The sequence below is a fragment of the Buteo buteo genome, chromosome 21 (genome assembly GCF_964188355.1).
Source record: "Buteo buteo chromosome 21, bButBut1.hap1.1, whole genome shotgun sequence".
NCBI classification, from domain to species: Eukaryota; Metazoa; Chordata; class Aves; order Accipitriformes; family Accipitridae; genus Buteo; species Buteo buteo.
This window is the reverse complement of record NC_134191.1, coordinates 21,229,583-21,240,686: the sequence shown is the minus strand read 5'-3', so window position 1 is coordinate 21,240,686 and position 11,104 is coordinate 21,229,583. Positions and strand designations below refer to the sequence as shown.

At 51.4% G+C, this 11,104-nt stretch overlaps 2 non-coding genes across 2 annotated transcripts; both read right to left on the bottom strand.

Annotated features, from left to right (window-relative positions):
• Positions 1–95: 95 nt before the first annotated feature.
• LOC142042992 (small nucleolar RNA SNORD45) lies at positions 96–180 on the bottom strand. The gene has a single exon (XR_012653909.1). It is a non-coding gene; the product is annotated as a small nucleolar RNA SNORD45 (small nucleolar RNA).
• Positions 181–8,419: 8,239 nt separating this feature from the next.
• On the bottom strand, positions 8,420–8,504 carry LOC142042983 (small nucleolar RNA SNORD45). The gene has a single exon (XR_012653900.1). It is a non-coding gene; the product is annotated as a small nucleolar RNA SNORD45 (small nucleolar RNA).
• Between the last annotated feature and the right edge of the window lie 2,600 nt (positions 8,505–11,104).

The following is an 11,104-nucleotide window of genomic DNA, read 5'->3' as shown; positions in this document are numbered from 1 at the left end:
TCACATCAGTTGGTTTCCTTTTTTATTCCCGGCACTTGTTAAACTGTCTTTATCTCGACTCCCTTAGGTCACAGCCTAAGGAAACCGGAGCTTCCTGGGTCTCAGAGTAATTCTAGAGCTAAAGTGGCGACAGACATCAACTCTAGATCACATAGTTCATGCCAAGGCTCATCACTGACCCAAGAAGACATGCTCCTCCTGTCCTACCCAAGGCTTTCAAGTCCAACACACTTTCTTCCTAAAGCAGGCCGCTACCTTATTTACTTGTAACACCATTCCTACGTTCCGTGGGATGGGGCTAGAGGTAGGTTACGCAAGCCATCAAGCCACTGTCTGGAAGCACCAGAGCCTTTTGGGTACTGTTTGTCACCATGGTTTGCGTGAGAAGGAAACTAAAACACAGAATAGACGGCGAGAAATTTAACCTGCCATGGAGATAGCTATGGTGAACAAGTACGATTTTGTGCTTTACAAAGCATCCTTTTTAAAATTCAACCCTGAGTTTTTCAAGTGTAAACCCTTACTTTGGTCATGCAAGCCTCAATGTTAGGGCAAAAAGCATAAATTTAAAAGACCAAAGCCTACCTCTGGGGGTGCAAACAGTCATTTTTAAGGTCCAGACCCACATATATGGAGTACAAAAACTCATTTATTAGTTCCAAGCTCCATGTTTAAGGTTCAGAGACTCATTTTAAGGGCCCAGAGCATCATTTTTAAGCCCCAAAGTCTGATCTGGAAGGACCACAGCCTCATTTGTAGAGTCTAAATCCGAATTTATACACTCCAAAGCCTTATTTTTACTTTCCAAACTCTTAGTTTTGCCTTCCAAAGCCTCATTTTAGTTTCCAACACCTTCACTTTTAGGGTGCAGAGGCTCAGTGTTAGTTTGCATTGTCTCATTTTCAGGGTCCAAAGCCTCTTTTTTAGCATCCAGACAGGGATTTTCAGGGTGCAAGCTGCATCTGGATTGTCCAAACCCTCATTCGGAGGGTCCAAAGCCCACTTTTAGGGCTCAAAGCCTCAGGCTTAGGTCCCAAAGCCTCAGGCTTAGGGTCCAAAGCTTTGATTCGAGGATTGAAAGACTTCAATTGTAGGGTGCCAACCCTCATTTTAAGGTACAAACTCCTCACTTAGGGCTCAAAGCCTCATTTCCTTAATGTCCGAGGCATATAATGAGCATCCAAAGACCCAGCTGTAGGGTCCAAAGCCCCGTTTTAGGGCCAAAATCCTGGGTTTCAGGCTTTAAAAACGGCCCTTTGGAAATGCTGACTCATATGGGCCCTAGCAATATGAAAGAGGGGGTCTCAGCATGCCCGGGCCCCCACTGCCTGCGGCTGTCTGAACCTCTCCCAGCTCTGGCTGGGAGACAGGAATCGCCAGCGGGAAGGGGGTACTGGGAGGAGGTACTGGTCCGGCCAACTTGGGAGGGTCCGTACCAGTCCCTGCGCCCTTGTGCTCTCTCTAGTTAGTGCACGACAAGAAGAGGGTGGAAGAAGACCTCTGGCAGAGCCTGACGTACCTGCGGGACACTCAAGCCATCTTGCCAGAGGTGGCCATCAGGTTCATCGGTGGGCCACAGTCCCCAGGGCCCCTCTTCTGCCAGCCTGGCCCCAGTCCCCACCACCGCATTGGCAGCAAGGTCTTGCCGCATGGCACCCGAGGAACCTGAGCAGGCAGAAGCTGCGGGATATCTGCGACGGCGAGGAGGGGCTGGTGGGGCAGGGGACGGGGCCTGGGCAGGGTGCCATGGTCTGGAGGGGACTCCTGGGGGTCTCTGCAGGCAGTGGGGGGTCATGTCTGCTCTGCTTCCTTCTCTTGCAGCCCTTCTGCCCTTGGCGAAAGACCCTGAACTCTCGGTCAGGACTCTCGCAGCGGAGGCCATCTTCATCCTGAGAAGAGAGATGCCAAGATCAGAATGGAGCCTGCCGTCACTCTGCTGCTGGCCCCTGGTGAGCCCTGAAGAAGTGAAATCCTCCTCTGGGAAACAGCTGTATTTTAATAAATTTTTTTTTTTTAATAAAGCTGGAACAACAAGCCCAGTCCCATGCTGTCCTTCCCGTGGAGAACACCCAGAGTGTGCTGAGCAGACAGTGTCATTCCTGGCTTGCGCTGCTGCCTGCAGGACAGCAGACCAGGACCCAGGGTGTCCTTGCGGCAAAGCCCCAGCTGCTCCGCTAGACCACAGAACCCGGAGAGGAGGAGGAGGAGAGAAGCTTTAGCCCAGCCTGCCTCTCCTGAGACATCTCAGGGCAGCCGTGCTCTGCCAAGTCGGCAAATTGTCGTTTGCCCTGGCATCAAACCCCTCTCTTTTACAGGGGAGGTGTGCTGGTTTGGGCCGGGATAGAGTTAATTTTCTTCACGGTAGCTGGCATGGGGCTATGTTTTGAGTGGGAACAAGGGCTTATACCAGATGTCCCGAGTGGGGACAGCCCAAAACTACATAAGCCAAGTGGGGCAGGAGCAAAACTGCCTCCAGTCACCTCGAGTGGGAATCTGGCAAAGCTGTGGCTGATAGAAAGCTGACAAACCCTGGAGGCAGGAGAAAATGTGGGTCACATGTGGTGTTCCCCAGGGCTCAGTATTGCGGCCGGTTCTGTTTAATAACTTTATCAACCATCTGCATGAGGGGATGGAGCGCACCCTCAGCATGTTTGACGACAACACCAAGTTGGGAGGGAGGGTTGGTCTGCCTGAGGGTAGGAAGGCTCTACAGAGAGATCTGGACAGGCTGGATCGATGGGCCGAGGCCAATTGTATGAGGTTCAACGAGGCCAAGTGCCGGGTCCTGCGCTTCGGTCACAACAACCCCACGCAGCGCTACAGGCTTGGGGAAGAGTGGCTGGAAAGCTGCCCGGCAGAAGAAGACCTGGGGATGCTGGTTGACGGCCGGCTGAATATGAGCCAGCAGTGTGCCCAGGTGGCCAAGAAGGCCAATGGCATCCCGGCCTGTATCAGAAATAGTGTGGCCAGCAGGAGCAGGGAGGTGATCGTTCCCCGGTACTCGGCACTGGTGAGGCCGCACCTCGAGTCCTGTGTTCGGTTTTGGGCCCCTCACTACAGGAAAGACATGGAGATGCTGGAGCGTGTCCAGAGAAGGGCAACCAAGCTGGTGAGGGGCCTGGAGCACAAGTCTTACGAGGAGCGGCTGAGGGAGCTGGGGCTGTTTAGTCTGGAGAAAAGGAGGCTGACGGGAGACCTTGTCGCTCTCTACAGCTACCTGAAAGGAGGTTGTAGTGAGGTGGGTGCTGGTCTCTTCCATCAAGTCACTTGCGATAGGACAAGAGGAAACTTGTCCACCGGACAAGCCCACCAGGACTGGACCCCTCGGCTGACCGGACACCTCGGCTGACTGAACCAATGCTGGACCCAGGACCGGTGAAATCTTTCTCTCTTCCTTTTTCTCTCTCTGTCTTCTTCTCTCTTTCCTTTGCCACAATCCCTACACCTCATCCGTTTCAAAAGAGAAACCGTTGACCAAGTCTGAGACTGAGAGTGGGTCCAGCCGCCCCTGGGCCCTTCTCTGAGGAGGAGTCTGGAAAGCGAGGGGGTCTGCTCTGAACCTCCTGACTCAACGGGAGGGATCTCCTTATTCCCTCAGTTGATGTATATGGTTACACGGTTTACAGAAGTAGTCTTATGCCAGTTCCTGTTGTGAGAAACCCTGCCACCTACTACCACGCCTCCCCAGTTCAGTTGGCTTCTGTCATGAATAAAATCTTCAACCGATCGTTTGGTGTCGTTTCACCTTCATTTAGCCCGAGGGAATTTCGAATTCAACACGACTCCCTGGTCTGTCCAGTCTGGGTCGTTACATTTTTTGGCGTAGTCAGCAGGATTCCCTCGCTGTTGCTAAAGCGATCTTTGGGACCAGGTCCTTACTGTGACCCCTCTCTGAGAGGAGTCATACACAAGGGGAAATAGTCCTCAGAGGACTTAATAATCTGATTTTGTCGTGGTCTCCCTGGGAGATCCCACCATAGAGATAGTCCTCAGAGGACTACTAAAGTATCTGATCCCTGTACTTGTGTGTTCATTATGGCTTCCCTGGGAAGTCAGACTGTAGGCTGTACCCCTCTCCTGAAGGGATTAGAGGGCTACAATGCTCGACCCTCTCCCCTTGGTATGACTTGGGCCCGTAACAATTGGCATGCTCCGCAAGCTGTAGCCGATAGAATTCTCGTTTTGGCTGAAGAATGAAGGTTGAGGCAAGGGAAAGGGAAGGCGTTGGTTTGCGGAGTTTTAGGAGCCGCTTTGGTGGCAGCACAACAGGACAAATGCGTAACCCGACAAGCAGAAGGGAAGATGATTAAATCCCCTCAAGACTTTGTGAAAGCTTTGCAGGAGCAACCAGAAAATGAGATAAGGAGCCTTTCTGACCGACTGACCACTGAGCGAATGACTAACCAGAGACTACATACTGCTTTGACTGAGGCTCTGGAGCGGGAAACAGTATTAAGAGAGCAATTAGATGAAACCCGCTCCCAGATCACTGTAGAAAATGTGGGTGCAGACTCTGATGGGGAATAGGAATCAAAATGATACTGGTGGACCTCCCAACAGTGGGAGAGGTGCCTTTAACCCTTAAAACTCCACTGAACACCTATTCATGGGCAGCTGCTGATACACATGGAAAAGACCACCAAATCCACACGCGATGGATAATACTCTCGTTTTAATCTGTGTATGTTTTATATTTGCATTTTGTAGAACCAAAGAGAAATGGAGAAAGACGGCAAGGGACCTGCTTTGGTCCTAACTATATTAATTGTTATTTGTGTTATCAGTTTATTGTTATTTGTAATTTTTGCCTGTTATTATAGGGAAAGATGCTTTGGGGAGCCTTCTCCCTCATCCTGATCCTTTCTGCTGGAGGACAGGGGAAAGATTCTCCAGATTTAGCTTGGAAGTTGATTCAAGGTTTCCTGCACCTCTGAAATGACACCAGTTGAGGTGTTTGTACAAAAGAATTCAATTCGACCTCATTAATCTAAATATCACCAATCTTGTGAAACCCAAATTGCTCCTGAAACAACGCTTCCAGGGCACCTCTCGTGGCTACTATTCAAAGATTTATCTTCTTCTCTGAGGAGGGAACCTTGAATCTTGTGATGTTGTTAAAAAGAACACGGGGTACATGGGATGTTAAATTTCACCGACGGAGAATGCTGTCTCACCATACACAACGCAACAACCTCCTCAGAAGAAGCATGAACGAAGATGAGAGAAGTTACAAGACAAGACTGGAAAACTTTTCCAAGCAATGCAACCAAGAGACTGGCTTAACAGAGGATCATTGCTGACCTCTCTCCTAACGTCCTTGGGACTCACAGCGTGGGGAAAATAGCTTGTTAGGATTGGACTCATGTTGTTATGTGGATTTTTTTGTTCTTAATGGTTGGCTTTACAGTTGTTACACTGTTCAAAGTTTATACTGTTTTGTACTGTTTGAAGGTTTGTACACGTTCTCTCTCTCTCTCCCTCTCTCTCTCTCATTTTCTTGCCTTCTCCTTTCTTTATATCTAAATCACCAGCATGGGAGAAGACTGTGGAGAATCCATGAAGATAATATAGACAATGTTTGAGCCACGGAGTGGTGCGAGAGACTGAAAGAGTTAATGTCTCAAACATTGTGGTGGGGCAAGTTCTGCTTAAAGACAAACCCTGCACAGCAAGGAACCAAGGTGAAAAGCCCATCAGCTCAGACATCAACAACAGGAGGGGGAGGGCGTGCTGGAGGGTGCGCAGCTCCCTCTTCCGATGAGCTCTTCTGATACAAAGGTCAAACAATGGCCGTGTCTGCAGGGAAAGAGAAGTTACTCCACAAACAACCCCCAAGCCCAAAGGCTCACAGCCTGCTCACTAACCTGACGAGTTCGGGTGACCACCCGAAGGAGGGGCAAGGCTGATAAAAGGACACAAACTGAAGCCCTGGGTGCGCAAGCCCACCGGGACTGGACCCCTCGGCTGACCGGACACCTCGGCTGACTGAACCAACGCTGGACCCAGGACCGGTGAAATCTTTCTCTCTTCCTTTTTCTCTCTCTGTCTTCTTCTCTCTTTCCTTTGCCACAATCCCTACACCTCATCCGTTTCAAAAGAGAAACCGTTGACCAAGTCTGAGACTGAGAGTGGGTCCAGCCGCCCCTGGGCCCTTCTCTGAGGAGGAGTCTGGAAAGCGAGGGGGTCTGCTCTGAACCTCCTGACTCAACGGGAGGGATCTCCTTATTCCCTCAGTTGATGTATATGGTTACACGGTTTACAGAAGTAGTCTTATGCCAGTTCCTGTTGTGAGAAACCCTGCCACCTACTACCACGCCTCCCCAGTTCAGTTGGCTTCTGTCATGAATAAAATCTTCAACCGATCGTTTGGTGTCGTTTCACCTTCATTTAGCCCGAGGGAATTTCGAATTCAACACGACTCCCTGGTCTGTCCAGTCTGGGTCATGACAGGCCCTCACGGCTCACCCCCCAAAATCACGCGCCCCGGCCCCAGCGACTTTTGACACGCTTCAACTCTGCCTCCTTCTCGACAAGCCTATAACCCATTTCCCATCCTCATTGCCCAGGTGAGTGAGAATTGGGGCAAAGTGGCAAAGCTCCTTTCCCTGGAAAGTTGAGGTCGGTGTCACGACTGTCTTTGTGACATGAAGAATTCTGCAGCTTGTGTTTCTACAGTAGCCAAAGGCCATTCCCGTTCCCCAGCTCCGGGTCCTGTTCTCCGACGTGACTGCTGCTGCACCAGCTGAAGGCTTCCTTCTTGCAGAACAAGCCAAGAAATCCTTTTTAAGAGAGACTGCAAACACCTGGTCAGGAACGCGCTCCTCAGAGCTCAGGAGAGCCAGAGCAGTACCTGTTACTCAGGGCTTGAGTCCCGTCAGACGCCCTTTAGAGCAAAAAACCCACACGTGCTCTACGGCAAGGTAACAGGGGGCCTGGGAAATGTCAGTCATCCAAAAGGACTTCCCTCCCGTTGGAGACCAGCAAGTACCTTTCTAGTGCAGGAAGGAGAAGAGATGTGGTTGCAGAGTGACGGCTGATCAGCTCCGCGGAAGTTGGCGCAGAGCTGGAAGGCTGAATCAAAGAATAACGGTGACCAAAGCGCAAAGAGAATCCCCTGGGCTGGCTGTACAGATGTGAACCACCCTCTGCTCTTCAGGCAAACTAGAGGTGGTCTTACGGTGTGTGCATTGAGCGCCTTCCTGACAGGCCTTGATGCAGCATGCGAGTTGCTTCATTACAGTAGGGAGCAGCTGTCCTCTCTGAGGAAGGCAGGGGAAGCTGGGAGACCCGATGGGCTTTCCTGCCAACAAAGAGGAAGGAAAGGAGGTACAGAGGGTCCAAAAGAGAACTCGGTGGCAGCGCTTTGTCCTTCTGCTCTTGCCTGCTGTGACTGGGAAGACGTGAGCTCCGGGCGCCTGTCGTATGGGCTGTTGCATCATACGGCTGACGGGGAGCTGGGGACGTCCAGCTGGCAGGGCCAGACCTTGACGAGGTCTGCACGGCAGAAACATGCAACGAGGGAAAAACTGATGTGATTCCTGGGTTTAATCTGGCAGCCTTGTGTTCTTATACTGTTGGGCTGACCTAATAATATGAAGGTAGCTTTGAACACCTGGAACTTCTTTTTCGTGTCCTATTTTCCAGGCATCCCTTAATCTACGGTCTTCCTCCTAGGGAGGGTGAGTCGGGCCCGGTGTTAGTCAGCAGAATTTGCTGCTGGGGGCTCGCAGTTAGCGAGGTTTAGGAATACCTCTGTGGTGCCGCTTTGGGGAGTTTCTCCCTGGAAATCGAGGCAAGAGAGCCCTTTCCCAAGGTGCAGAAGAAACCGCGTAGACTTGTGTGTACCTTCTAGATCATGCAAGTAAAGCGAGATGCCAGCCAGAGATCGGGAGTGTGTTCACATTTCTCCCCGATAAGTCAAATGCCCTATTTTTCATGGGTTTCTCACAGGAATAAGAATCGTGAGCGGGCACAGAAGGGTTTCTGTACTGGGCCTGGCTGGGATACAGGTAATTGTTTTGTCATCGCACCCTGCACGGTGCTGTTTTCAACGCTGACAGCACACCGATGTTTAGCTACTGCTGAGCAGTGCTTATGCAGAACCAAGGTCTTCTCTGTTTCTCACTCTGCTGCCCCAGCGAGCTGGCTGGGAGGGGACACAGCAGAGACAGCTGCCCCCAGCTGACCGAAGGGGTACCACGGTCCATACCACGTAGCGTCATGCTCGGCAAGAAAACCGCGACTGGGGGAGTCTTTCCAAGGCAGCCACTGCACCAAGATGGCTGGGCATCTGCCTGCTGGTGAGAGGTGGTCGGTGGTTGCTGTCACATCAGTTGGTTTCCTTTTTTATTCCCGGCACTTGTTAAACTGTCTTTATCTCGACTCCCTTAGGTCACAGCCTAAGGAAACCGGAGCTTCCTGGGTCTCAGAGTAATTCTAGAGCTAAAGTGGCGACAGACATCAACTCTAGATCACATAGTACATGCCAAGGCTCATCACTGACCCAAGAAGACATGCTCCTCCTGTCCTACCCAAGGCTTTCAAGTCCAACACACTTTCTTCCTAAAGCAGGCCGCTACCTTATTTACTTGTAACACCATTCCTACGTTCCGTGGGATGGGGCTAGAGGTAGGTTACGCAAGCCATCAAGCCACTGTCTGGAAGCACCAGAGCCTTTTGGGTACTGTTTGTCACCATGGTTTGCGTGAGAAGGAAACTAAAACACAGAATAGACGGCGAGAAATTTAACCTGCCATGGAGATAGCTATGGTGAACAAGTACGATTTTGTGCTTTACAAAGCATCCTTTTTAAAATTCAACCCTGAGTTTTTCAAGTGTAAACCCTTACTTTGGTCATGCAAGCCTCAATGTTAGGGCAAAAAGCATAAATTTAAAAGACCAAAGCCTACCTCTGGGGGTGCAAACAGTCATTTTTAAGGTCCAGACCCACATATATGGAGTACAAAAACTCATTTATTAGTTCCAAGCTCCATGTTTAAGGTTCAGAGACTCATTTTAAGGGCCCAGAGCATCATTTTTAAGCCCCAAAGTCTGATCTGGAAGGACCACAGCCTCATTTGTAGAGTCTAAATCCGAATTTATACACTCCAAAGCCTTATTTTTACTTTCCAAACTCTTAGTTTTGCCTTCCAAAGCCTCATTTTAGTTTCCAACACCTTCACTTTTAGGGTGCAGAGGCTCAGTGTTAGTTTGCATTGTCTCATTTTCAGGGTCCAAAGCCTCTTTTTTAGCATCCAGACAGGGATTTTCAGGGTGCAAGCTGCATCTGGATTGTCCAAACCCTCATTCGGAGGGTCCAAAGCCCACTTTTAGGGCTCAAAGCCTCAGGCTTAGGTCCCAAAGCCTCAGGCTTAGGGTCCAAAGCTTTGATTCGAGGATTGAAAGACTTCAATTGTAGGGTGCCAACCCTCATTTTAAGGTACAAACTCCTCACTTAGGGCTCAAAGCCTCATTTCCTTAATGTCCGAGGCATATAATGAGCATCCAAAGACCCAGCTGTAGGGTCCAAAGCCCCGTTTTAGGGCCAAAATCCTGGGTTTCAGGCTTTAAAAACGGCCCTTTGGAAATGCTGACTCATATGGGCCCTAGCAATATGAAAGAGGGGGTCTCAGCATGCCCGGGCCCCCACTGCCTGCGGCTGTCTGAACCTCTCCCAGCTCTGGCTGGGAGACAGGAATCGCCAGCGGGAAGGGGGTACTGGGAGGAGGTACTGGTCCGGCCAACTTGGGAGGGTCCGTACCAGTCCCTGCGCCCTTGTGCTCTCTCTAGTTAGTGCACGACAAGAAGAGGGTGGAAGAAGACCTCTGGCAGAGCCTGACGTACCTGCGGGACACTCAAGCCATCTTGCCAGAGGTGGCCATCAGGTTCATCGGTGGGCCACAGTCCCCAGGGCCCCTCTGCTGCCAGCCTGGCCCCAGTCCCCACCACCGCATTGGCAGCAAGGTCTTGCCGCATGGCACCCGAGGAACCTGAGCAGGCAGAAGCTGCGGGATATCTGCGACGGCGAGGAGGGGCTGGTGGGGCAGGGGACGGGGCCTGGGCAGGGTGCCATGGTCTGGAGGGGACTCCTGGGGGTCTCTGCAGGCAGTGGGGGGTCATGTCTGCTCTGCTTCCTTCTCTTGCAGCCCTTCTGCCCTTGGCGAAAGACCCTGAACTCTCGGTCAGGACTCTCGCAGCGGAGGCCATCTTCATCCTGAGAAGAGAGATGCCAAGATCAGAATGGAGCCTGCCGTCACTCTGCTGCTGGCCCCTGGTGAGCCCTGAAGAAGTGAAATCCTCCTCTGGGAAACAGCTGTATTTTAATAAATTATTTTTTTTTAATAAAGCTGGAACAACAAGCCCAGTCCCATGCTGTCCTTCCCGTGGAGAACACCCAGAGTGTGCTGAGCAGACAGTGTCATTCCTGGCTTGCGCTGCTGCCTGCAGGACAGCAGACCGGGACCCAGGGTGTCCTTGCGGCAAAGCCCCAGCTGCTCCGCTAGACCACAGAACCCGGAGAGGAGGAGGAGGAGAGAAGCTTTAGCCCAGCCTGCCTCTCCTGAGACATCTCAGGGCAGCCGTGCTCTGCCAAGTCGGCAAATTGTCGTTTGCCCTGGCATCAAACCCCTCTCTTTTACAGGGGAGGTGTGCTGGTTTGGGCCGGGATAGAGTTAATTTTCTTCACGGTAGCTGGCATGGGGCTATGTTTTGAGTGGGAACAAGGGCTTATACCAGATGTCCCGAGTGGGGACAGCCCAAAACTACATAAGCCAAGTGGGGCAGGAGCAAAACTGCCTCCAGTCACCTCGAGTGGGAATCTGGCAAAGCTGTGGCTGATAGAAAGCTGACAAACCCTGGAGGCAGGAGAAAATGTGGGTCACATGTGGTGTTCCCCAGGGCTCAGTATTGCGGCCGGTTCTGTTTAATAACTTTATCAACCATCTGCATGAGGGGATGGAGCGCACCCTCAGCATGTTTGACGACAACACCAAGTTGGGAGGGAGGGTTGGTCTGCCTGAGGGTAGGAAGGCTCTACAGAGAGATCTGGACAGGCTGGATCGATGGGCCGAGGCCAATTGTATGAGGTTCAACGAGGCCAAGTGCC